Source organism: Oncorhynchus tshawytscha, linkage group LG02 (assembly GCF_018296145.1).
Source record: "Oncorhynchus tshawytscha isolate Ot180627B linkage group LG02, Otsh_v2.0, whole genome shotgun sequence".
Lineage (NCBI taxonomy): Eukaryota > Metazoa > Chordata > Actinopteri > Salmoniformes > Salmonidae > Oncorhynchus > Oncorhynchus tshawytscha.
Window position 1 is genome coordinate 42152593 of NC_056430.1, and position 26358 is coordinate 42178950.

Consider the following 26358-nt stretch of genomic DNA (forward strand, 5'->3'; position numbering starts at 1 on the left):
AAAACATCCCTACAGCATGATGATGCCATCACTATGCTTCAACGGTAGGATGCTGACAGGTTTCCGCCAGACGTCACACTTGGCATTCAGGCCAACAAGTTCAATCTTGGTTTCATCAGACCAGAGAATCTTGTTTCTCATGGTCTGAGAGTCTTTAGGTGCTTTTTGGCAAACTCCAAGCTGGCTGTCATGTGCCTTTTACTGAGGAATGGCTTCCGTCTGGCCACTCTACCATAAAGGCCTGATTGGTGGAGTGCCGTAGAGATGGTAGTCCTTCTGGAAGGTTCTCCCATTTCCACATATGAACTCTGGAGCTCTGTCAGAGTGACCATCTGGTTCTTACTCACCTCCCTGGTGGCCAGCTCTAGGAAGAGTCTTGGTGGACCCTAACTTCTTCCATTTAAGAATGATGGAGGCCACTGTGTTCCTGGGGACCTTCAATGCTGGACACATTTTTTGGTACCCTTCCCCAGATCTGTGCCTTGACACAATCCTGTCTTGGAGCTCTACAGACAATTCCTTCGACCTCATGGCTTGGTGTTTGGTCTGACATGCACTGTCAACTGTGGGACCTTATATAGACGGGTGTATGCCTTTTCCACCACCGGTGGACTCCAAGTTGTAGAAACATCAAGGATGATCATTGGAAACAGGATGCACCTGAGCTCAATTTTGAGCCTCATAGCGAATGGTCTGAATACTTATGTAAATGAAGTATTTCTTGGTTTTTTTTTTGCAAAAAAATCAAAAAAACTGTTTTTGTCTTGTTATTATAGGGTATTGTGTGTAGATTGCTGAATTCTTTTTATTTAATTCATTTTAGAATAAGGCTGTAACGTAACAAAATGTCATGAGGTCTGAACACTTTCCAAATGCACAGTATATGTCTGATTATTTTAAATTTGCACACAGAAGAAGTTAAGGATAATTTAGTTGCTAATGGCAGGCTGTAGTACCCTAGTCGGCCTTCAACTTGTTTAATCAATGAGAGGGGGCGACACTGAACTAGCCTTCCTGGTTTACTTCAAACTGCGCATGTTAGGTAAAGGAATGTCTCCATTACTCTCCATCTTAAACGACTTCATTTGGCTTCAATGCGCTATTGAGTCTTCACATAAGAATTAATAGTGTCATTTGATCAATGGCTTTGTCCATTCATTTAAACAGTCATTGGTCTAGAGAAAGGCTCAAGGTAAACTAATAAGCAGTGAACTGTAGGTCAGCAAATAGAGCGATTGAGCTTTCCTTTTTATTCAGTCCAACAGACAAGACAAACTATATCAACCTTGTTGAAAACAACCTTTTGTTGTGACCACAGCATATTAATTAATAATTACATTCACTCTTAATTACTTTTTAATTCAGGTTTACTTTGATTCAGTCAAACATGCTATCCATGTTAGTCTGATTCATTGCAACAGTTGGAAGTATAACAATTAACATGTTGTTATGGTGTTGGTTTGTTTCATATGTAATAAAACTTTTCCACATTAATTACCCATAATGCAGCTTGACAACTAATTATCTCATTGCCTAGGAGGAAAATCATTTTTTTTCTTGTCTGACCTTAGTTATTTATACCTAATGTTGCCCCAGGCAACCTCTGGTGTCAGATCCATGCACACACATCTGAACCAGTTTTCATACTGGGCAGTTGCCAAGTTTCCTATATCAGCTAGGAAAAGCTTGCATCAATTTGCATTAGATTTAGTTTATTTTGCCTGTAGTTAAAGCAGGTAGACTCTTAATTGCCTGATGTAGGCTACTACGTTGTACTACAAAGCAATGCTCTTTATGCCTGATTGTGGCAACACACACACTTCATGCTTTACACACGAAGACAAGCATATAACATACTAACAGACACTGTACGTACTCACATACAGGCACATTTTCACAAATCTTCAACAATACCAGGCGTTGTCAGTAGGTGACTGGTGAAAGACATGGGCCAATCAGACACCTCTACACCCATCGACATCACAGCATTCCTACAGATCTAAAGGTGTGTTTATGTAGCCTGGTCCCAGATGTTCCTGGTGTTGGTGGTCTTGCATCTCCTGGTTTGTAGTGTACTGTATGTAGCCTGGTTGCTTGGCAGCTGCTGAGCTGAGTGGAGAATGACAGTGAAGTAGGGAACCGCTCTTCGTTGTGTACTGTCTGCTGACTGGGCCGATATCTAATGCATCAGATGTGGGGGATAGAAGAATTGGATTTACTAGGCCTATACTGTAGTGGTCTCCATTCAGATCAGATGCCAGAGTGAAATCATACAGTAGAGAGCAGAGGCACATATATTACAGTGAGCAGACGATGGGATGGAATAATATATCAAATACATTTATTTAACCTTTAATTAGCCAAGTCTGTATCGTTGAGATGACAATGGCTCGTTCAAGAGAGACCTGGATACAATGTTGCTAATAAGATGGATGGTAGTATCAATTTCTTAGATGTATCAATATTCCTTAATCAGAAGGGATATGAAAGAAGACGTTCTGTTAAAGGACTGGTGTGTGTGTCAGAGAGGGACCATAGGGAGCTTGTGTTTGAAGGACATGAGGAGGAAGCTGCTGTATCAGATATCAGTGTCCTCACTAAGGGGAATCAGTATAGTGTTGTCAAAAACTCGGTCCAAAGATATGGCAGAGACTAATTTAATTATTTAAAGTCTAAGGGGGATCATAGCTATTTGATTTTAGAACCCCTTTAGGTAAAAGAAATATGTATATTTCAAAATTATTTGATAAAATATTGAATTAGGCCTTTATACTACTAGCCTAGAGAAACGCACATTCATAAATGGCACAAAAAAAAGTAACAAATAAAAATAAATAATAAGAATCAAGGTTTTGAAGTGTTTGTCCTATTTAGGAGATAAAATAAATCTCAGGAACAGTTATTTTATGCAGCAACAGTTCCAGAACACAATGGTCTTGTGTTACGGTGCAGACATAACAGGAGTCTATGAAATGCCTAACATCAGAACAGAGCATAAACCTTAAGACGTTTCAACAGCTCACCCCAATTCTGCCACCACAATTCCCCCTTTGATGCCATGAAAACCATAATCATCACCATACATGATATATCTGAGCTGTCAGACAGAACTTAAAACCTGGGAAAAAAAGGACATTTTCATTTTACACTAAAAGGGGTGATCTGAATAGAACTCCTGAACGGTAACTTAATAATAATAATCTGGGGAAAGGGGAGGTTCATAGGGATCGGGGTCATTTCGATGACAGTAGGTACTATCATCTCTGATAGGGAAATCTGGGTGAAAGGATGAAACAGTGGCCAGATCCGTCAGGTAATTTTAAGCTGACTTCTGTGGTCATGACCATCTGGTGCGGAGGGGATACTGCTGTTTCACACAATCTCCTCACCAAGGTCATCAGGCATGAGAACAGAGAACAATAGCAGAAGGAATCCAACCAGTACCAGGAGACATTGCAACACAAGAGTTTCAATGTTCTGAAAGGCTAGCTTTCACATATGCAAACAGATCCCAACCCCACTCGTTATCTCGCTTTGCCACAGTATCAACCACATGTCTAATAGTGGCAAATGACTCAGCAAAACCCATAGGAGAGTCTGGAATATAAGTACAGCATTCTTGACCAGCTACTGCACAGGTGCCTCCCTTAGATGCAAGGAGAATATCCAAAGCCAATCTATTCTGTAAGACCATAGTACGCATAGCCACAAGTTCAGCAGTACATTTTTCAATAGCAGTAGCATTGCCCATTCTTTGCTAGTTCTCTAATGGAATCAAGTGCAACTGTCAAGACGTAATTAGGGATTAATGCAGAGGAGGAAAAATGTTTTGCAGGACAAGATGCAATGGTCCTCCTATACAAGTTGGAGAAAGGGTGATTTGTAGGTATTGGGATAGTACGCACAGCAGGAACAACATAGGCAGCATAGCATGATCCTGACCAATTTTTAGACAGATAATAGTAGGTGTTCCCCCCACATATACATAGTTCCACTTACTGAGGACATACACTACCATTCAAAAGTTTGGAGGAAATTGGCTCCAATTAAGCGCCGTCCGCGGGGTATGGCATGGTGTTCCAAAATGGAGTGATAGCCTTCCTTCTTCAAGATCTCTTTTACCCTGTACAAATCTTCCATTTTACCACCAGCAAAGCACCCTCAGACCATCACATTGCCTCCACCATGATTGACAGATGGCGACAAGCACTCCTCCAGCATCATCACATTTTTTCTGCGTCTCACGAATGTTCTTCTTTCTGATCCGAACTTAGATTTGTCTGTCCATAACACTTTTTTCCAATCTTCCTCTGTCCAGTGTGTGTTTTTTGCCAATCTTAATATTTAATTTTTATTGGCCAGTCTGAAATATGGCTTTTTCTTTGCAACTCTGCCTACAAGGCCAGCATCCCGGAGTCGCCTCTTCACTGTTGACGTTGAGACGGGTGTTTTGCAGGTACTATTTAATGAAGCTGCCATTTGAGGACATGTGAGGCGTCTGGTTCTCAAACTAGACACTCTAATGTACTTGTCCTTTTGCTCAGTTGTACGCCGGGGCCTCCCACTCCTCTTTCTATTCTGGTTAGGGCCAGTTTGCACTGTTCTGTGAAGGGAGTAGTACACAGCGTTGTACGAGATCTTTTCTTGGAAATGTCTCACATGGAATAGCTTTCTTTTTTCAGAACAAGAATAGACTGACGAGTTTCAGAAGAAAGGTCTTTGTTTCTGGCCATTTTGCCCCAGATACTCAACAAGTCTAAAGAAGGCCAGTTTTATTGCTTCTTTAATCAGGACAACGGTTTTCAGCTGTGCTAACATAATTGATAAACTTGGATTAGCTAACACAACGTGCCATTGGAACACAGGAGTGATGGTTGCTGATAATGGGCCTCTGTACGCCTATGTAGATATTCCATGAAAAAATATGTTGTTTCCAGCTACAATAGTCATTTTCAACATTAACAATGTCTACACTGTATTTCTGATCAATTTGATGTTTTTTTATTGGATGGAAAATGTACTTTTCTTTCAAAACAAGGACATTTCTAAGTGACCCCAAAGTTTTGAACGCTAGTATACGTTTAGCATACACACTGACATTCTTAAGTTTATAACGTATCCCTAATGACATGTTAGGGTGGAATGTTCCATTTCTCAACATGAAGGGCAGGGTTATGTTATTGTAGACAGAAAGGTTATACTTACAATGACTATCCCCCAACTGAAGACCGGTTCCATTTGCTATATAACACATAACCTGGGGGAGAGTAGACCAGGGTGATGGGTTGCTTGGGAAGAGAGGTGTGATTATTAAAATCTTCTCATATAAAACACCTCATCCTCCACCCAATCAAGCATGGTTACCTGCTTTGGTCCACATCAATATTTCATAAGCACCGAGGGGTACAGCTCATAATGGCATAGTCTCAGCACTGTCTAGTAACAATCCACAAACCTAACAATCTGATACATTCTGTAGTACAGAGACATTACTAGCTAAATGTAAGAAAGTGTTTGACCTGGGGAAAACCCCATCACGTTCATGTCCTCTTTTTTTCCCCTCTTCAGGTCTGTGGGGTCGTCAGAGTCCAGGCAGGTTTCATATGTGCTCTTCTTGGCTTCACCCTGTGGAAGCTGGGCCTTGTTGGAGCGGAGAGGTCGGGGAGAGGTTACTAGCACTTTCACCTGCCTCGAAGTCTGCTACCACCCAGAGGATGCCCACAGCCACAATAGCTGTGAGTCCCAGGATGAGCAGAGTGCCCCTAGTAACATCTTCTTCCTGCTCTGCTACTTGCTTGCAGTGGGAGGCGTGGATCCAGGTGTCTTTTCCTAAGCACTTTACATCTGTTACGGGGGTGAGGGCGATCTGATGTGGTCCGTTCTACCTGGGTTTTAAAGGTTCTTTACCTCTGTTGTGCCTCCTGACCATTACCCAACTTCCAGACTGGAGATCGCAATATGGACGGTCATCTGGGAGGGTCTGGGCATCGGAGGCCTGTGAGTGAACAGCTCGGATACAGTTAGTCAGAGAGCTATACAGTACTTCATCATAGTGTCATCCAACAGATGCAGATCTGGGATAGCACATGGTGGGGATGCTGGGGTTCTCATAGGCCTTGCCAAATCAATTTGCATATTTTACTAATGGGCCCCAGGGAGCTGGTAGTCAAGACTAAGAAGTGGGTACTCGTTTTCCTGCATTGTGTTCTTGGCAAATCGGTGCATGTAGTACATTTTCTGCATGCACTGACCGTTCACTTTTTGGACACATGACTCACACCATGATACATGCTTCCAAGGTAACCCAACAGTGTCGGTGGCGAATCGTAAAACCCTCCCCATATGTAGCCAACAGACTATGAAATTGATATAATTGGTTACAGTAATCAACCACTTATTAGAGTAGCTTGTTGTTGGCTGGAGTACACAACAGGGCTTTCTCTCTCAGCCCTGGGGAGGAAACCCTCCCTAACCAGAGAGCTCAATGGATTCTTACAAACATTTAATTAGTTTCAGAAACCACCTACAGAATGACATTTCTATGAGGGCATAGGAATGTGTAGGAATAGCTTTGCTTTACTGCCCACCTACATTTCTTCAGAAGGAAAAAAAATAAAAATAAACTAATTACAACCCTTGATAACTCATAAGGAAATCATTTTATCGCATAAAGGAATTGAAGAAAAAGTCAAATAGACTAGAGACAGGAGTTTCTCACACCACTCATGCACTATTGGTGAGTAGCTCACCCGCCCCTCCCTTTGTGATTTCTTCAAAGTTCAGTGGCAGTACCCTGTCTCTCTCCATCTCGCCTGTCCGAATTAGAATAAGAGCTATTGATGAATCACTTCGTAATTATCAACGTTTACATATTATATTTATAGGTAGCACCTAAACAGGCCAAATCATCATCATCTCCATCATCATCAACTGAAAGAGGATGAGGAAAACCATAGGGACATTGTGATTCAAAGTGTTCCAGTGATTTAATGTATTTAAATTCTTGACGAAGGTTATGATATCTTGGCGATTATATTTTTTGGCGGAAGCTATGCCAATCTTTGTCTGAGACTTTAATTCCCAAACCTTTTTAGACAGTCATGCAGTGCTTTTAACCTTATCTTTATCAAATGATCCGTAAGGGGACCACTCTGAACTTCTCTGAGTACGTCTACCCCACTTACGTACGTCTAAAATTCACCCGGATCAGCACTTTCACTGGTGATTTTGGAGTGTTTATCTCCCATGATTTCTAATTGTCTTCTTACTCTTGTATTATTACACCAAATCTCTAGTAACCCATACACATCTAGTAACCCATGCACATCTAGTAACCTATACACATCTAGTAACCCATACACATCTAGTAACCTATACACATCTAGTAACCCATACACATCTAGTAACCCATACACATCTAGTAACCCATACACATCTAGTAACCTATACACATCTAGTAACCCATACACATCTAGTAACCCATACACATCTAGTAACCTATACACATCTAGTAACCCATACACATCTAGTAACCCATACACATCTAGTAACCTATACACATCTAGTAACCCATACACATCTAGTAACCCATACACATCTAGTAACCTATACACATCTAGTAACCCATACACATCTAGTAACCCATACACATCTAGTAACCTATACACATCTAGTAACCCATACACATCTAGTAACCTATACACATCTAGTAACCTATACACATCTAGTAACCCATACACGTATACACACATACAACTCGATCTTTCTTTATCCAACCGCGTCTCTTAATAGACACAATTCTATCCGACCACTTGTCTATCACTTCCTCTCTATTCTCAACCTGTCCTATTACCAACCAAACTATTAGTCAGATTTCTGTTATTACCTTCAACTGTCTCCTCTCATGCAGGCAAACCAATTCCTACTACCAATATATTCAATTGTTGGCCGACCAATTCCTACGGATACATAATTCGACTGTTTACTTTCTTGTGGGTTATCCAATCCCTGCTAATAATGTTAAAAACTGTATATTTTACCAACTTCATTAGACATAATCAATCCTTCTCACTTCCTTAAACCTCTGTGTACAAATCTATTGTATATACAGTATATACTGACCCAACAGTTTTTATACTGACCCAACAGAATTCACCTGCAAGTGTAGAGAAACCAATCCCTATTTATATACTGATCCAACAGTATTCACGTGATTGTAGGAAAACCAATCCCTACTATTGGAGACACGAACCCCTGTGCTCCCATTGGTCAATGTTATTCAGCCAGATTCATTATTATAGGGAAATAGTTCTGCCAAATTGAACCCCAAAATGTTGTGGAAGACTCGATCTAAAGGTTAGGCAGAGACTAATTTCAAGTATGATAGGGAATCTTTAATACAACAGCTGCAAGGTAGATCCCTCTCGAATCTCATTCATGGAAGGAGCTCAAAGAGTAAATGGTTACCTTTTTATATAGCGGGAGGTGATCAAGCGATCATATTGTTTACACAAGTTATTTGTACAGGCAACAGTTCCAGAACACAATGTGTTAGGGACATAACAGAAGTCCATGAAATGCAATAACATCACAGTTCAACGCAGAACGGAGCAGAAACCTTGAGAAGTTACAACAGCTCACCCAAATAGGAATAGAGCCAGAGCATCCACTCCCCTCGCTGCAACTGATCCCATACTCGTATACTCTTACCGTGCCAATCGCCGCTGTACCTCGCTGATTTGGATATTTTATTTTCACATTGTCCTTGACAGATTGGCTTCGGAAATGATGGTGGATTACGTAACCTGGCTAGCGCAGTACAGCTCGGCACAGTAGTTTGAAAAGTGTATTTGTCCAATTGGCAGCTGTTCCAGAATCTTGAACACGTATAAAACCAACACTCAGGGCTCAAAGCGATAGTGGAAATACTGAAGCAGCTCACAGGGGAATGCACTTTGGCTTGTCAGGGAGTGTTTTTGCTGATGAGTGACGGAATTTAATCCCATCTCATAGTAACATACTGCAGTGCATCATGAGAGGTGCAGTCTCTAATAATCGTTAATAATTTGACTAATATACCCATGATTCGATTCTGAAAAGGCCTTGTGTTGACATGTCGAGACCCACAATCTGAGTCTGTTATACAGTTAAGCTGATCTAGGCAGAATATTGAATATTATGTACATATACATTGATCATAGATTTGGCAACTTTACATTTTGTACATCCTTTGCATTTATGTCTTAGTAACCCCCTGCAAATCTCGAATGAATTCATCATTTTCATACCAATTTTATTTTCACGCTTGAAAAAAGTTTCAAAAGTACTTTCATGGGGGCGATGGGAAAAAACAAGCAAACGCAGATTTGAGGGAAAGACTAAAACAACCAAAAAGAACACAAGACAAACACTTTGTCTAGACTAGATCAAGGAGGAACAGAGAAAAAGGTTTAGTTTAAATCAATACCAGTAGACATGGGACTAACTCACTCATCCACTGAGAAAGTCTGCAGGCAGAGCAATCAATGCCAGAGTATGGCTCTGCTCTCACACATAAATCAAATCAAATTTAATTGGTCACATACACATATTTAGCAGGGGTTATTGCGGGTATAGCAAAATGCTTGTGTTACTACTGCACTGTTGGAGCTAGGATCTAACAATTCGCAGCAGTACACACAAATCTAAAAGTAAAAGAATGGAATTAAGAAATATATAAATATTAGATTGAGCATTGTCGGAGTGGAAATGACAAAAATATAGTAGAATAGAGTACAGTATATACATATGAGATGAGTAAAGCAGTATATAAACATTATTAAAATAACTAGTGTTCCATTATTAAAGTGGCCAGTGATTCCATGTCTATGTATATAATGCAGCAGCCTCTAAGGTGCAAGGTTGAGTAACCTGGTGGAAGCCGGATAGTGATATCTATTTAACAGTCTGATGGCCTTGAGATAGAAGCTGTTTTTTAGCCTCTCAGTCCCAGCTTTGATGCACCTGTACTGACTTCGCCTTCTGGATGATACCTGGGTGAACAGGCTCGGGTGGTTGATGTCCTTGATTATCTTTTTGGCCTTCCTGTGACATTGGGTGCTGTAGGTGTCCTGGAAGGCATCACCCTCTGTAGAGCCCTGCGGTTGCGAGCGATGCAGTTGCTGTACTAGGTGGTGATACAGCCCGACATTATGCTCTCAATTATGCATCTGTTAAAGTTTGAAGGTTTTAGGGACAAAGCCAAATTTCTTCAGCCTCCTGAAGTTGAAGAGGCGCTGTTGCACCTTCTTCACCTCACTGTCTGTGTGGGTGGACCATTTCAGATCGTCAGTGATGTGTATGCCGAGGAATTGTAAGCTTTCCACCTTCTCCACTGCGGACCCGTCGATGTGGATAGGGGTGTGCTCCCTCTGCTATTTCCTGAGGCCCACTATCAGCTCCGTTGTTTTGTTTGACGTTGAGTGAGAGGTTATTTTCCTGGCACCGGGGCCCTCTCCCAGGGCCCTCACCTCCTCCCAGTAGGCCTACTACTGTTGTGACATCTGCAAGCTTGGTGATTGAGTTGGAGGCGTGCGTGGCCACGCAGTCGTGTGTGAACAGGGAGTACAGGAGGGGGCTGAGCACACACCCTTGTGGGGCCCCTGTGTTTAGGATCAGCGAAGTGGAGGTTTTGTTTCCTACCTTCACCACATAGGGGCAGCCAATCAGGAAGTCCAGGACCCAGTTGCACAGGGCAGGGTTCAGACCCAGGGCCCTGAGCTTAAGAAGGAGCTTGGAGGGTACTATGGTGTTGACTGCTGAGCAAAAGCCAATGAACAGCATTCTTACATAGGTGTTCCCTCTTGTCCAGATGGAATAGGGCAGTGTACAGTGCGATGGTGATTGCATCGATTGTGGCTCTATTGGGGCGGTAAGCAAATTGAAGTGGGTCTAGGGTGTCAGGTGAGGTGATATGATCCTTGACTAGTCTCTCAAAGCACTTCATGATGACAGAATTGAGTGCTACGGGGGCGATAGTCATTTAGTTCCATTACCTTTGCTTGGGTACAGGAAACAATGGTGGACATCTTGAAGCATGTGAGGACAGCAGACTGGGATAGGGAGAGATTGAATATGTCCGTAAACACTCCAACCAGCTTATCTGCATGCTCTTGGGATGCGACTAGGGATGCCTTACGAGGGTTAACACGCTTCAATGTCTTACTCACGTCGGCCACCATACCTTTTCACAACACAACGGATTGGCTCAAACGCATTAAGAAGGAAAGAAATTCCACAAAATATATTTTATCACGGCACACTTGTTAATTGAAATGCATTCCAGGTGACAACCTCATGAATCTGGTTGAGGGAATGCCAAGAGTGTGCAAAGCTGTCATCAAGGCAAAGAGTGGCTAATTTGAAGAATCTAAAATATATATTGATCTGTTTAACAATGTTTGGGCTACTACATGAATCCATATGGGATATTTCATAGTTTTGATGTCTTCACTATTATCCTACAATGTAGAAATAGTCAAAATAAAGAAAAACCCTTTTGACTGGTACTATATGTCTCGTGTCTGAGCCGTTGAATTGCAACTCCACTTTGTCGGAGGGAATAACTACACTGTTTGTATTCAACTGTAACGGTTTTCTAGGTGTGAAGGAGAGTCGGACCAAAATGCAGCGTGTAGATTGCGATCCATGTTTAATAAAACAAACGTAACACGAATACACACAAAACACTACAAAACAATAAACGTAACGAAAACCGAAACAGCCTATACTTGTGTCAACTAACACAGCGACAGGAACAAAGACACTAAGGACAATCACCCACGACAAACTCAAAGAATATGGCTGCCTAAATATGGTTCCCAATCAGAGACAACGATAAACACCTGCCTCTGATTGAGAACCACTCCAGACAGCCATAGACCTTGCTAGATAACCCCACTAGCTACAATCCCAATACATACACACCAAAACCCCAAGACAAAACACACCACAATACAAAAACCCCATGCCACACCCTGGCCTGACCCAATACATGAAGAAAAACACAAAATACTTAGACCAGGGCGTGACAGAACCCCCCTAAGGTGCGGACTCCTGAACGCACCTCAAAACAATAGGGAGGGTCCGGGTGGGCGTCTGTCCATGGTGGTGGCTCCGGCGCGGGACGTGGAACCCACTCAGTTAATGTCTTAGTCCCCTCTCCTCGCGTCCCTGGATAGTCCACCCTCGCCGCCGACCATGGCCTAGTAGTCCTCACCCAGAAACCCACTGGACTGAGGAGCAGATCGGGACTGAAGGACAGCTCGGGACTGAGGCAGCTCGGGAGTGAGGGGAAGCTCGGGAGTGAGGGGAAGCTGGGAGTGAGGGGAGTGAAAGCTCGGGAGTGAGAGAAAGCTCGGGAGTGAGAGAAAGCTCGGGAGTGAGAGAAAGCTCAGGCAGGTAGGTAGATCTACCAGATCCTGGCTGGCTGGTGGTTTCAGCAGATCCTGGCTGACTGGCAGATCCTGGCTGACTGGCGGATCTGGCAGATCCTGGCTGACTGGCGGATCTGGCGGATCCTGGCGGATCCTGGCCGACTGGCAGATCCTGGCCGACTGGCAGATCCTGGCCGACTGGCAGTTCTGGCTGACTGGCAGATCTGGAAGAGTCTGGTTGACTGGCAGATCTGGAAGAGTCTGGTTGACTGGCAGATCTGGAAGAGTCTGGTTGACTGGTAGATCTGGAAGAGTCTGGTTGACTGGCAGATCTGGAAGAGTCTGGTTGACTGGCAGATCTGGAAGAGTGCTTGACTGGCAGATCTTGAAGAGTCTGGCTGACTGGCAGATCTGGAAGAGTCTGGCTGATTGGCAGATCTGGAAGAGTCTGGCTGATTGGCAGATCTGGAAGAGTCTGGCTGATTGGCAGATCTGGAAGAGTCTGGCTGACTGGCGGATCTGGAAGAGTCTGGCGGATCTGGAAGAGTCTGGCTGACTGGCGGATCCTGGCAGACTGAAAGATCTGGCTGCTCCATGCTGACTGGCGGCTCTGGCTGCTCCACGCTGACTGGCGGCTCTGGCTGCTCCATGTAGGCTGACAGCTCTGGCGGCTTCTTACAGACTGGCAGCTCTGGCGGCTCCGTGCAGACTGGCAGCTCCTTACAGACTGGCAGCTCCTTGCAGACTGACAGCTCCGTGCAGACTGGCAGCTCCGTGCAGACTGGCAGCTCCTTGCAGACTGGCATCTCTGGCTGCTCCATGCAGACTGACAGCTCTGGTTGCTCCATGCAGACTGACAGCTCCTTGCAGACTGACATCTCTGGCTGCTCCATGCAGACTGGCAGCTCTGGCTGCTCCATGCAGACTGACAGCTCTGGCTGCTCCATGCAGACTGACATCTCTGGCTGCTCCATGCAGACTGACAGCTCAGGCAGCTCCATGCAGACTGACAGCTCCTTGCAGACTGACAGCTCCGTGCAGACTGGCAGCTCTTTGCAGACTGACAGCTCCTTGCAGACTGACAGCTCCGTGCAGACTGGCAGCTCCGTGCAGACTGGCAGCTCCGTGCAGACTGGCAGCTCCTTGCAGACTGGCAGCTCCTTGCAGACTGACAGCTCCTTACAGACTGGCAGCTCCTTGCAGACTGACAGCTCTGGCTGCTCCATGCAGACTGACAGCTCTGACTGCTCCATGCAGACTGACAGCTCCTTGCAGACTGACAGCTTCGTGCAGACTGGCAGCTCCTTACAGACTGACAGCTCCTTGCAGACTGACAGCTCCGTGCAGACTGACAGCTCTGGCTGCTCCCTGCAGACTGACAGCTCTGGCTGCTCCATGCCGGCTGGCAGCTCTGGCTTCTCCATGCAGGCTGGCAGCTCTGGCTGCGCTGAACAGGCGGGAGACTCCAGCAGCGCTGTAGAGGAGAAAAGCTCCGGCAGCGCTGAACAGGCGGGAGACTCCGGCAGCGCAGGAGAGGAGAGAAGCTCTGGCTGCGCTGAACAGGCGGGAGACTCCAGCAGCGCTGTAGAGGAGAAAGGCTCCCGCAGCGCTGGAGAGGCGAGGCGCACTGTAGACCTGATGCGTGGTGCTGGTACTTGTGGTACTGAACCGAGAACACGCACAGGAAGCCTGGTGCGGGGAGCTGTTACCGGAGGGCTGGAGTGTGGAGGTGGCACAGGATGGGCTAGACCGTGAAGGCGTACTGGAGATCTTGAGAGCAGTGCTGGCACAGGACGTGCAAGGCTAGGGATGTGCACAGGAGGCCTGGTGCGTGAGGCTGGCACCAACTTCACCAGCCGACTAACACGCACCTCAGGACGAGTATGGAGCGCTAACCCAGGTGCCATCAAATCCCCGACACGTTCCGTCGGGCGAATTCCATGCAAAAAGCACCAACACAGCAACTCCCTCATTTCTCTCTCCTCCAATTTCCCCATTAACTCCTTCACAGTCTCTGTTTCGCTCACCTCCAACACCGGCTCTGATTCTGGTCTCCTCCTTGGCTCCTCACGATCAACAGGGAGAGTTGGCTCAGGTCTGACTCCTGACTCTGCCACACTCTCCCTGAGCCCCCCCCCAAGAAATTTTTGGGGCTGACTCACAGGCTTCCATCCGCTCTGCCGTGCTAGCTCCTCATAATGCCGCCTCTCTGCTTTTGCTGCCTCCAGCTCGGCTTTGGGGCGACAATAATCTCCAGGCTGATCCCAGGGTCCTTTCCCGTCTAGAATCTCCTCCCAAGTCCATTTCTCCAAGTAGTGCAGTCTCTCCCACTGTAGTTGCTGCTGCTCCTGTTGCTGCTGCCTCTGTTGCCTCTCCTGCGGCTCCTGCCTGTTGACACGCTGCTTGGTCCGGTTGTGGTGGGTGATTCTGTAACGGTTTTCTAGGTGTGAAGGAGAGTCGGACCAAAATGCAGCGTGTAGATTGCGATCCATGTTTAATAAAACAAACGTAACACGAATGCACACAAAACACTACAAAACAATAAACGTAACGAAAACCGAAACAGCCTATACTTGTGTCAACTAACACAGTGACAGGAACAAAGACACTAAGGACAATCACCCACGACAAACTCAAAGAATATGGCTGCCTAAATATGGTTCCCAATCAGAGACAACGATAAACACCTGCCTCTGATTGAGAACCACTCCAGACAGCCATAGACTTTGCTAGATAACCCCACTAGCTACAATCCTAATACACACCAAAACCCCAAGACAAAACACACCACAATACAAAAACCCCATGCCACACCCTGGCCTGACCCAATACATGAAGAAAAACACAAAATACTTAGACCAGGGCGTGACATCAACCATATTCCCAGTCCTCTTGCCATGGTTAAATGAGATGGTTTGCGCTTTCAGTTTTGTGCAAATGCTGCCATCTTGGGTAGGTTTTAATAGTCACAGTGGGTATAACATCTCCTGTACACTTTCTGATGAACTCAGCAACCATATGCGTGTATTCGTCAATGTTATTCTCAGAAGCTACCCGGAACATATCCCAGTCAGTGTGATCAAAACAATCTTGAAGCATGGATTCCGATTGGTCAGACCAGCGTTGAATACACCTTAGCACGGATACTTCCTGTTTGGGTTTCTGCCTATAGGAAGGGAGGAGCAAAAGGGAGTTGTGATCAGATTTGCCAAAGGGAGGGCGGGGGAGGGCCTTGTAGGCTTTTCGAAAAGTTGAGTAGCAGTGGTCTAATGTTTTTCCAGAGTGAGTATTCAATGTGTTGGTAGAACTTCAGTAGCATTTTCCTCAAATTTGCTTTCTTAAAATCCCCAACTACAATAAATGCACCCTCAGGATATGTGCTTTCCAGTTTGCATAAAGTCCAGTGTAGTTCTTTGAGGGCCGTTGTATATCGGCTTGAGGGGGAATATACACCCTGTGACTATAACCGAAGAGAATTCTCTTGGGAGGTAATACGGTCGGCATTTGATTGTGAGGTATTCTAGGTCGGGTGAACAAAAGGACTTGAGTTTCTATATGTTATCACAATCACACCATGAGTAGTTCATCATGAAACATACACCCCCGCCTTCTTCGCGGAGAGTTCTTTATTCCTGTCTGTGCGATGTACTGACAACCCAACTGGCTGTATGGACGGGGACTGTATATCCAGAGAGAGCCATGTTTCCGTGAAACAGAGTATGTTACAATCCCCGATGTCTCTCTGGAAGAAGATCCTCGCCCTGAGCTCGTCTACTTTATTATTCAGAGACTGAACATTATCGAGTAATAAACTTGGAAGTGGTAGATGGTGTGTACGCCTCCTGAGTCGGGCTAGAAGTTCACTCTGAATACCTCTTCTCTGCTGGCTGTGTTTTGGGGCAACCTCTGGAATAAGTTCAATTGCACTGGGGGGTACGAACAAAGGATCCAATTGGGGAAAGTCATATTCCTGGTCGTAATGCTGGTGAGTTACCACCGCTCTGCTATCCAAACGTTCTGTCCGGCTGTATGTAATAACACAAAAACAATTATTGGCTAATAATGTAAGACATAACACAAAAAAAGTCAATATTGCAAAGTTGCTTCTGAGTTAGAAGCAGAGCTGCCATATCTGTCGGCGCCATCTTAGAAATACACTTTAAGCTTAGCAACTGATAAGAAAGAACACAGCTCTCCCTTATTTTAAGGGAAATCAGCTTTAGGTTAAGAAGATGTTTCAAAGTAGGCATGAGTTGCCACCACAAACATTTTAAGAAACATATTTGTTCCATTGGCAACCCTGCAAATCTCAATGTAATACATTTCTATGCTCAAAATGAAGTTGATTTAGAAATGTGCACACTCAAATTGAAGTTGATATAGTCGAAAGCAACCATCCCAATTTGGGCCCGGTTTCCCAAAAGCATCTTAAAGCTAAATTAAACTTTAGAACCTTTGTAGTAGCATTGTTAAATCTCAGAGCTGTTTCCCCAAAACATTGTTATAACATTGCACTTGAAAACACTCGTAATTGAATGCCTCATTCACATTAACCAGAAGCACTCCGTTACGTTGAGCCAGATGTCATTCATTTGAATGGGGACCATCTACAACGGAGTGAAAATGCAATGCCCCCTTGCGGTTGAAGACTCCATTGTGAAACAGACACCGCTTACTTTGAAGAAGACGAAGAGTTTAGAAAAATTCAGTCTGGCCAGAGTCTGTCGAAGAAGTGGAAGTTACCTAACTACAGAACAAAATGAAAATGTTTGGTGTTAGAGGATGGGTTTATGGGATAAATATGTTAATAGTATGGTAAAAATAATGAACATTGGCTGTCATGCCAAATATACTTTCTGACTGTTGCCTCACATTTTTGTTTATTGTGATGGTAATGTTTGTTTTTGATGATAATTATTAGGTAGAGGTCGCTAAAGTGGTATCTTCAACATAGTCTAGCCTTGAGACATGGATTGTGTTTGTGTGCCATTCAGCGGGTGAATGAGCAAGTCAAAAGATTTAAGTGCCTTTTGAACAGGATAAGGTAGTACAGTACTGTAGGTGCCAGGCTCAACGGTTTGTGTCAAGAACTGCAACGCTGCTGGGTTTTTCATGTTCATGAGTATCCCTTATCAAGAATGGTCCACCACCCAAAGGACATCCAACCAACTTGACACAACTGTAGGAAGCATTGGAGTCAACATGGGCCAGCATACCTGTGGAATTAAATATTAGGAAGGTGTTTTAATGTTTTGTATTTTGCAATCTCCCTAAAATAAATGCGTAGGTGGTAATATCTCCCTAGGAGCTGATCTGTTATCAGTATTGTGAAATAATTATAATGTTAAGGAAATATTTGAATGAAGAAAGGTGATCCAGGACCTGCGCTCTCTTTCTTTCAATCCTATCAGTATAGATGCACTAAGCGACTGCTCTCACTGCGGGTCATTTTGGGAAATGCATGTTGCATCTTCGGCCGTTGTAAGAAAGATGCATTGTTAAAAACACTCATAAACCTAAGTTCCCTTTCCATCGCTATTAGGAAATCGGGCCCTGGTTTTAATCAGTTAAGTGTCCTCAGTGCAGTACCGTGTGACATTTTAACAAGTCACCAATAGGTGGAGCAAGTCAGTTGAGTGTTAAATTAATACACATCTTCTGATTCATTTAGGTGTCTTCAAACACAGGGATGCTAAATGTTGCATGGAGAATCTGGAGACTCAAATATTCAGAGCTGTCGAGTTGGAATTCTCTCATCTGGCATCCATGCTCGAGTTTCCGCTGACTTCCTTTGAAAATAATAAATGATATTGGGAAGCTTGTTTTGGGACGGATATATTAGGAGAAATCACTGAGAGAGTTGTGTATGTTTAGTGAGGACCTCATGCTGGGCCTGTATCGTATTCTAATGATGCTGCCTCCCTCAATCAGTATCAAGCCATCGCTGGAGAGGAATGAAAGTTAATTCTGAGCCTTACTCTGCTGCCCTCTCTCTGTCACCATCTCGCTCACTCTTTTTGTCTAACACTGCAGAGCACAACCCATCCTTTCCACCATGAAATGAGCTTATTCCCTCCCAGAGTTTGCACTCTGTCTTCCATTGTCATGCACAATGCTCCCTAATTATCCCCAGCATTGTGTCCAACAAAAAAAGTATTTGTGAAGGTATTCATAGCTATGAAACGAGGGAATATTGGAGAAAACAGGAACAGAAACAACAAAGTTAATGGCATGAAAGGATGTCCTCGACATAAACATTGCCTGTGGAGACCAGTGCGTGAGTGGGCTGTGGTCTCCTTTGTTCCAACATCTTCCACAAATAACAGAGGCCACCTCGTGGTTTAATCAAACGTTTGTTTTCTAATGTGTAAATAAGCAATACTATAATAAGATCTAGCCCATCTTCTGGATATTTATCTTCCTCAGTAGCTAATTAAGTAAGGGATAATTAACGAGGGGCTATGCATTCTATGGGAAATAATGAACGATGTGGAAGGTTTGTTGGATTCAACGGAGTTTGTAAACTTCCACAGAGTTGCAGTATTTTCCAGAGTATGCATAGAGCCTCGAGTTGATTGTCCCTTTTATACCATGGCTATAACTTAACACATTTGCCACTAGAAATGTGTTCATTTGCTATAATTTAACACATTTGCCACTAGAAATGTGTTCATTTGCCACTGAAGTAGCTAGCAAGTTTACTAGATAGCTACAGTAGTTGCCTTGGTAACCAAACCAGCAGTCCAAGCTTGCTATTATGAAAATTGAATTCAACAATGCCAGTAATGTTTTCTATTCGAATGTTGCTTTCAAAAGCAGCTCAAAAATAGAACATGTTTTAAAAAAATATATATATATTTCACCTTTATTTAACCAGGTAGGCTAAGATAAAGCATAGCAGTGTGAACAGACAACACAGAGTTACACATGGAGTAAACAATGAACAAGTCAATAACACAGTAGGAAAAAAAAGAGTATATACATTGTGTGCAAAAGGCATGAGGAGGTAGGCGAATAATTACAATTTTGCAGATTAACACTGGAGTGATAAATGATCAGATGGTCATGTACAGGTAGAGATACTGGTGTGCAAAAGAGCAGAAAAGTAAATAAATATAAACAGTATGGGGATGAGGTAGGTAAAGTTGGGTGGGCTATTTACCGATAGACTATGTACAGCTGCAGCGATTGGTTAGCTGCTCAGATAGCAGATGTTTGTTTCCCCCCGCTTGTGGGGAAAACAACCTGTGGTTACCTAGATTACCCCATTGGCTCACAGCAAATATTTGGCCTTTTTCAAACACAATTTTATTTTTGTCTGCTTGTTTTAGTCAATTACAAAACTACATTTAAGAAAAGTACATGTTTAAAGATTACTTTTTGACATTGCCTGCTCCCGAGGTTTCTCACTACTAAGAAAAAAACAAATATTGTAGGGCCTCGTGACTTTTTTCAGGACAGTGCTAGCAGTCACATGAGTGAGCACTAGCTAGCCAACCGGAACATTAAGGTAGCCAAGACCAACAACAGACTATACAGCTACAATAGTGAGTGGCGTTACTTACGGACTGTACTAAGCACTTTAAATGTCTTACCTGTTATTACGTTCCCCAGCAAGAAAACCAAAAATGTCGCTCAAACTGTACGGGGAAGTAACAAAGAGTCACTGACCATCAACCAAAATGAAACCGGTGGGGTTTTAGGAGGAGTTCTGAAAGACACTCATGGATGTGTCTGCTGAAAGTTCCAGTTGTAACAACAACTAGAACCTGAAAGACCCCCATCATGAGCACCTAATACATTTGCCCAAGGAGAGGCAAACAAAAGAAAAACCCACCCCAAACTTAAAGACAGGAAGCAAACCAACAATGATTACCATGGCATAAAAGTGACAATCAACTCGGGGCTCTATGTGTACTCTGGAAAATAATGCAATTCCGTGGAAGGTGAGTTTGTGGAACACAGCGTCCATGTTGTTCATTATTTTCCATAGAATGCATAGCCCCGAGTTGATTTTACCTTACTTATTTTTGATCTCTTCGGGAAAAAAAGGTGCTATCTAGAACCTAAAATGGTTCTTTGGCTGCCCCCATAGGAGAACCCTTTGAAGAACCCTTTTTGGTTCCAGGCAGAACCCTCTGGAACCAAAAAGGGTTCTGGGGAATTTTGCATTTGTCAAACACTTGAAATAGCTTTTTCCTGCAATCGAAAGCCATAATCGATCATTATGCCTAATTTTATGTATACTTTTCTGCAACGGTTATATAAGTTACCATTTTGACTGTTCAATTGTAGTTTTAATGAGGGTGTTATTCTGAATGTTGTAAATTACACTTCTCAATATACTGCACTAACATGCCTAAAAATAGGATATTATATCTAAAGTATAATGCAGTACATGGGATAACACACATTATCAAAACAGGCACGTCATGGCATCATAAATAATACACAAATATCATGCTATTACCATAAAATGCCAGATTACATTTAAATCAATTATTTGTCTGCGTATCTAAGCATATCTCTTGAGCTGTCTGTATCCTCCTGTTTCTTTGCATCTCTGCTAAAATCTGGGTAAAATATTGAAAGGAATGTGTCTTACTCAATACATTTAGTAATTGCTTGCTTTTCTAAAGTCTAGCAACCTTGCCAGCAGGCATGCCAGCTATGATAGTTAGACAAGCTACTCTAATTAGATTGAAAGCTTGAAATGGCTTGGTAGCTAGTTATGATGGTTGGGAGATTGGGAACCTATCTAGCTGGCTAGCTAAAGCCAACTTCATAAAATGGCTAGGTGGCTAGTATTACAGAGAAACAACAAAACATTTTATTTGTATTTATTCATCAAGAAGGAATCAATAGGCTGCATTATGATTAAATTATTAATTTAGAAACATACCTCCTTCGAGTTCTGCTCATCACTGGCAGCTATAAATTGAGAATGCTATGTGTTTTACTCCATGGTGCACATTGGAAGGAACCACTTTATAGGGAGAATAGGGGGAGGGTACTCTTTGCCTGGTCCAGTCAGTGTGCCCCCTCTCCAAAATACAGCTAACATACCTTTTTAAAGTAATTATGATAAAACGTGGGCTTAAAAATGAAGTTTAGTAAATCATTGAACATCTGAAATGTTTTAAAACAGGACAAATCTGAGGGGGCACGTGCCTTTATGCCCCCTACGGGCATGACGCCTCTGATGTTGAGAGAGACTGTACAGAGCCATGATAGAGCTCATCCACATTTAAGACACACAAGAGAAATGAAAATACACTCAAAAATAGAAAAATAGATTTAAGTGGCTCAGTTCTGCAGGCATTCTGCTCCCCGGACCCACCTTAAACTCAGTGATATGAAAGTGGACACTTTCAGAGTTCAAAGGTTTTCCAGTGATTGTGTTTTACCTGCACTTTGGGAGGTGCGGAATGTGTTTCAGGAAGATGTGCCCGCTGGTAAAGATGGTTTAATTGTTCTTCTGGGCTCCCTGAAACAATAGCCTCAGGCTCTCTCTTATACTGCTTCTCTATATTTTACGGACCAGAAGGTATTTCTAGAAAAACACAGATCGATACAATAGAATATAATATATTATTTAAATTAGTCTATGTTCTCTCTGCTCTGGTCTTTTATCTAGTTTTGTTTGAGAGGTCACATATCAAATCTAATTTAAAAAATATATATTTTAAAGGTGAAACAGCAGTGGTGGCGTTGTGAGAAGTAATATGTTTAACACCAAACACACACACACACACACACAATGAACACCCATCAGTAAACAGAAGAATGCAGTACACACGTATTTATTCTTGCCAGATAAATTGCAGGATGATTTATATTACTATTGCACTGTATTAAGAATCGTTTCATCTGTTATTTGAAATGGAGAAAGTAAAAGGTCACAGGAAATCAATACGTGGGACAAACATTAATGACACATTTTAAAGAATACTATTAGCATGACCGTTATACGAGCTACAACACTCAGAGAGAATTCCTACGTGTTTACATTTAAGTCATTTAGCAGATGCTCTTATCCAGAGCATGCATTTTTTGTACCTCTTCAAAAACACATTTTATTCTATACTTAATCGTGCCTGGCTCCATCAACACACTGACTTAAGAACAAAATATTTGAGCAAGTAACAGACATGGAAATCTCAACCTAGGATTCAAAAGTAGAAGTATACTCAAAACTGCAGCCGCTTTCTGTAGGTTATAAAAATGAGGTATTTTATAACTGAGCGGACAAACGAATCCCTGACACAAACAAAATATAACATAACAAGACAACAAAATGCAAAGTCTTGTCTGAGGATCACTTTGGGAGTGTCTCCCAATCCCATAAGAACAGAGAGCAGCTGGGTCCCTTACCCATCTGCAGTAGCACAAAGTGGAGCATGCTACTGAATCTCATTGTGTAAACTACAGCTTGCACCCACACACACACACTCACACACACACTAATGCTTGGGGAAATGTCCACACTCGCGTTATGTTTTGCAGCATGTTCTTGCAGCTTACCTGCTGCCTGTCTGTCCTCCTCAGAATGGTACCAGCTGTGGTGTGGTGCGGAGGGAGGTGTATCCTGTTTGTATGTAAAATCATATTGTATTTGTCACATGCGCCGAATACAACAGGTGTAGGACTTACCGTGAAATGCTTACTCACAAGCCCTTAACCAACAATGCAAAGTTTAAGTAATATTTGCTAAAAAAATAAATAACGAAGCTTGTGTAGTAGGATGTGGCATTGATACGTGGTTGTGTGGCTCTGTGACTGTCACCGTGTGGTTAGCTGGACCAGCGAGTGCTGGGAAGAATTAATTTGCAGAATGTATCACTTTTTATTCAGTTAAATAGAGCTTTAGTTTTTCTCGTTTGGCTGTGATACACTGTTGATCCTCCAGGATGAACAACATATGTGTGGGTTTCTTGTAAATACATTTTCTGATGTCATTCTCCTATCTAAATAGCTGTACACCTGTTGTGTAGGAATGTGAACATATAGGACATCCATCAGCATACCTTTACGCCGTGCACTAACCCATTATAACCTCACACTTGGAGGGAGTGACTTCATGGTCCTCTGAATGCATCCCACAGCCAGCCATTAGGGATGAGTTGGCTAGGGTGCCCACACACACACACACATACCACAGGTTGGTGGCACCTTAACTGGGGAGAACAGGCTCATGGTAATGGCTGGAGTGGAATAGTTGGAATGGGTTCAAATACCTCGAACACATGGTTTCCAGGTGTTTGATGCCATTCCATTTGCTCCATTCCGGCCATTATTATGAGCCGTCCTCCCCTCAGCAGCCTCCTGTGACACACACACACACACACACACACACACACAGCCGATACAGTGAGTGAGTAATCCCCTGTCTACTACCACAGGGCTGCAGGCCACGGCACGGTAGACCTCATTCCAACACTGACCTTTTTACTCACTTTTAAATTACAGTAAGCCACAGCAAGGCCGACATTTCCCCTGCTGAGGGGAGACCTGCTGCCCTGTATTTACTGTATCCAATGTGTGTTTCCAGTACGGCAGACAGAGCGATAAAAAAGCAATTGAACCTCATAGAGGGATTAGGGCTGCCCACAGCACCGCTTTAATCAGAGAACAGTAGAGCCTAAAATATATGATTCCCTGCAGATTAAATGAGTCTCTGCAGAGAGATCTTTTCAGTGTGTTAATGGTAATAATAACTGAAAGATGGTTTAAAAAGTACCCGGCTGGATCGAGGCTTTACAGGCCTGCATGTTGTATCTAACATAGACATTTGAATTCTATGGTTGTGTATTTACACCCTGACATCTGTACAGTGTGTGATGTTGGTCCTATATCTATGTTTTGGATCCCACCCTACTGGTGTAATGTTGATCTTTTTTTGTTTGTTTTTGTTTTTGTGGCCCTTGACTTGCAGAGCATCCCACAAGATTGTGTGATGATTGTGGGTTCCACACCCTTTCATTTTACAGTGTGTCTCTGTTTATTAATTGTTTCCCTTATTTGACTAGAGGACACGTTCTCTTTTACAATAACAACCTGAAATGTGCCGTAATGCCAAGGTGAGTACAGATAATTACATTTCAAAAAATGCATTGCCTTGTAGGGATACCCGTTGTCAAATGTACAGGCTTTCAATTCAGTTTCATCATTCCTCGTGGGTGCTTCCTCGTGTGGATAGTGTTGTCATGGTGAGCCTGGCTGTTGTGTTCAGTAATGTGGGGTTCTAGCTCAGTTGAGTATTAAATCAGTCGCTTTAAGAATGTATCACGTGAAGGGTAGGTGCACAGGTGCACAATGTTTTTTTATATGAGTTGCTAACAAGTTGATCGAAAGTAAAGAAGTTCAGTTTAATTCCACAACAAGCCTCTGTGCATCTGTAGCACTGGGTTGAAGGAATGACTTCTGATAGAGTGGTACACATTAGTAGTAGTACATTGACCCATTAATCATATAAACCAAATAGAGAACCATAAATCTGAGGCCCCGTATTTAAAAAAAAAAAAGTTTTAAAAAAAGTGTCTCAGAGTAGGAGTGCTGATCAGTGGAGGATGGTCTCATTGTAATGGCTGGAATGGAATACATGGAACGGTATCAAACACATCAAACATATGGAAACAACATTTATTCCATTCCAGCCATTACAATGATTCCATCCTCTTATAGCTCCTCCCACCAGCCTCCTCTGGTGCTGATCAAGGAACATGTCCTCCCTGTCTATGTAATCTTATTCATTATGATCTATAATGGAAAACTTTTCCTACACCAGCACTCCTACTCTAAATATGGGGACACTGGGCATGTGCATTGTGAAACCACAATAATTAATCAAAACACCTACCAGGACAAGGCACCAGCTGAAAAGAGACCATGCCCCCGTGGCCCCTGTCTCCGAGGGTTCATAAGTTTTGACCCACTTTCAAGTTTCAAGTTTTGTCACGTGCACAAGTACAGTGAAATGCCTTTCTTGCATACTCTAAACCCAACAATGCAGGAATCAATATAAATGTAGTACTAAAAATAACTAAAAGGTAGAACAAAAACACAAGAAATAAGAAGAACACAACAAAGTAAGTAAGTTATATGCAGGGTCAGTTCCAATACCATATTTACATTGTGCTGGGATACTAGAGTGGTAGAGGTAGATATGTATAGGGGTAAGGTGACTAGGCATTAGGATATATAATAAACAGAGTGGGAGCAGTGTATATGATGATCATATGTGAGTGTGTATGCTTGTGTGTAGAGTCCCTATTAATGTGTGTCCATGTTATTTGTGTGAGTAAATGAAGTGCATGTGTGTGTGTGTGTGTGTGTGTGTATAGTATTTGATATAAAAATACTTAATATAAAAATGAAATACAAGGCTCAACTCAGACAGGCTTATCAGAGTCGTGTCGTCAGCAAACTTGATAATGGTGTTGGAGTCACGTGTGGCCATGCAGTTGTAGGTGAACAGGGAGTACAGGAGGGGACTAGGCACGCACACCTGTGGGTCCCCCGTGTTGAGGGTCTGCGTGGCGGAGGTGATACTCTCACCACCTAGGCTCGGGCCATCAGGAAGTCCAGGATCCAGTTGCAGAGGGAGGTGTTCAGTCCCAGGCTTGTAAGAGTGATGAGCTTTAAGGAGAAAATGGTGTTGAACGTTGAGTTGCAGTCAATGAACAGGATTCACAAATAGGTATTCCTCTTATCTAGGTGGGTCAGGGCAGTGTGGAGTGTAATTGAGATTGCGTCATCTATGGATCTGTTGGGGCGGTATGCAAATTGGAGTGGGTCTAGGGTGTCTGGGATGATGGAGTTGATGTGTGCCATAACCAGCCTCACAAAGCACTTCATGATTTTAGATGTGAGTGCTACAGGGCGGTAGTCATTGTGGCATTAAGGTTTAGAGGTCTTGAGAACAGGAATTGTGGTGGTCAGTTTA

The 26358-nt window shown here is 43.1% G+C and overlaps 1 long non-coding RNA gene across 1 annotated transcript; it reads right to left on the bottom strand.

Annotated features, from left to right (window-relative positions):
* Window positions 1-1353: 1353 nt before the first annotated feature.
* LOC112214828 lies at window positions 1354-8721 on the bottom strand. Its single transcript, XR_002948161.2, has 2 exons — window positions 8641-8721; window positions 1354-2179 (listed from the first exon to the last, which is right to left on the bottom strand). It is a non-coding gene; the product is annotated as an uncharacterized LOC112214828 (long non-coding RNA).
* Window positions 8722-26358: the final 17637 nt, after the last annotated feature.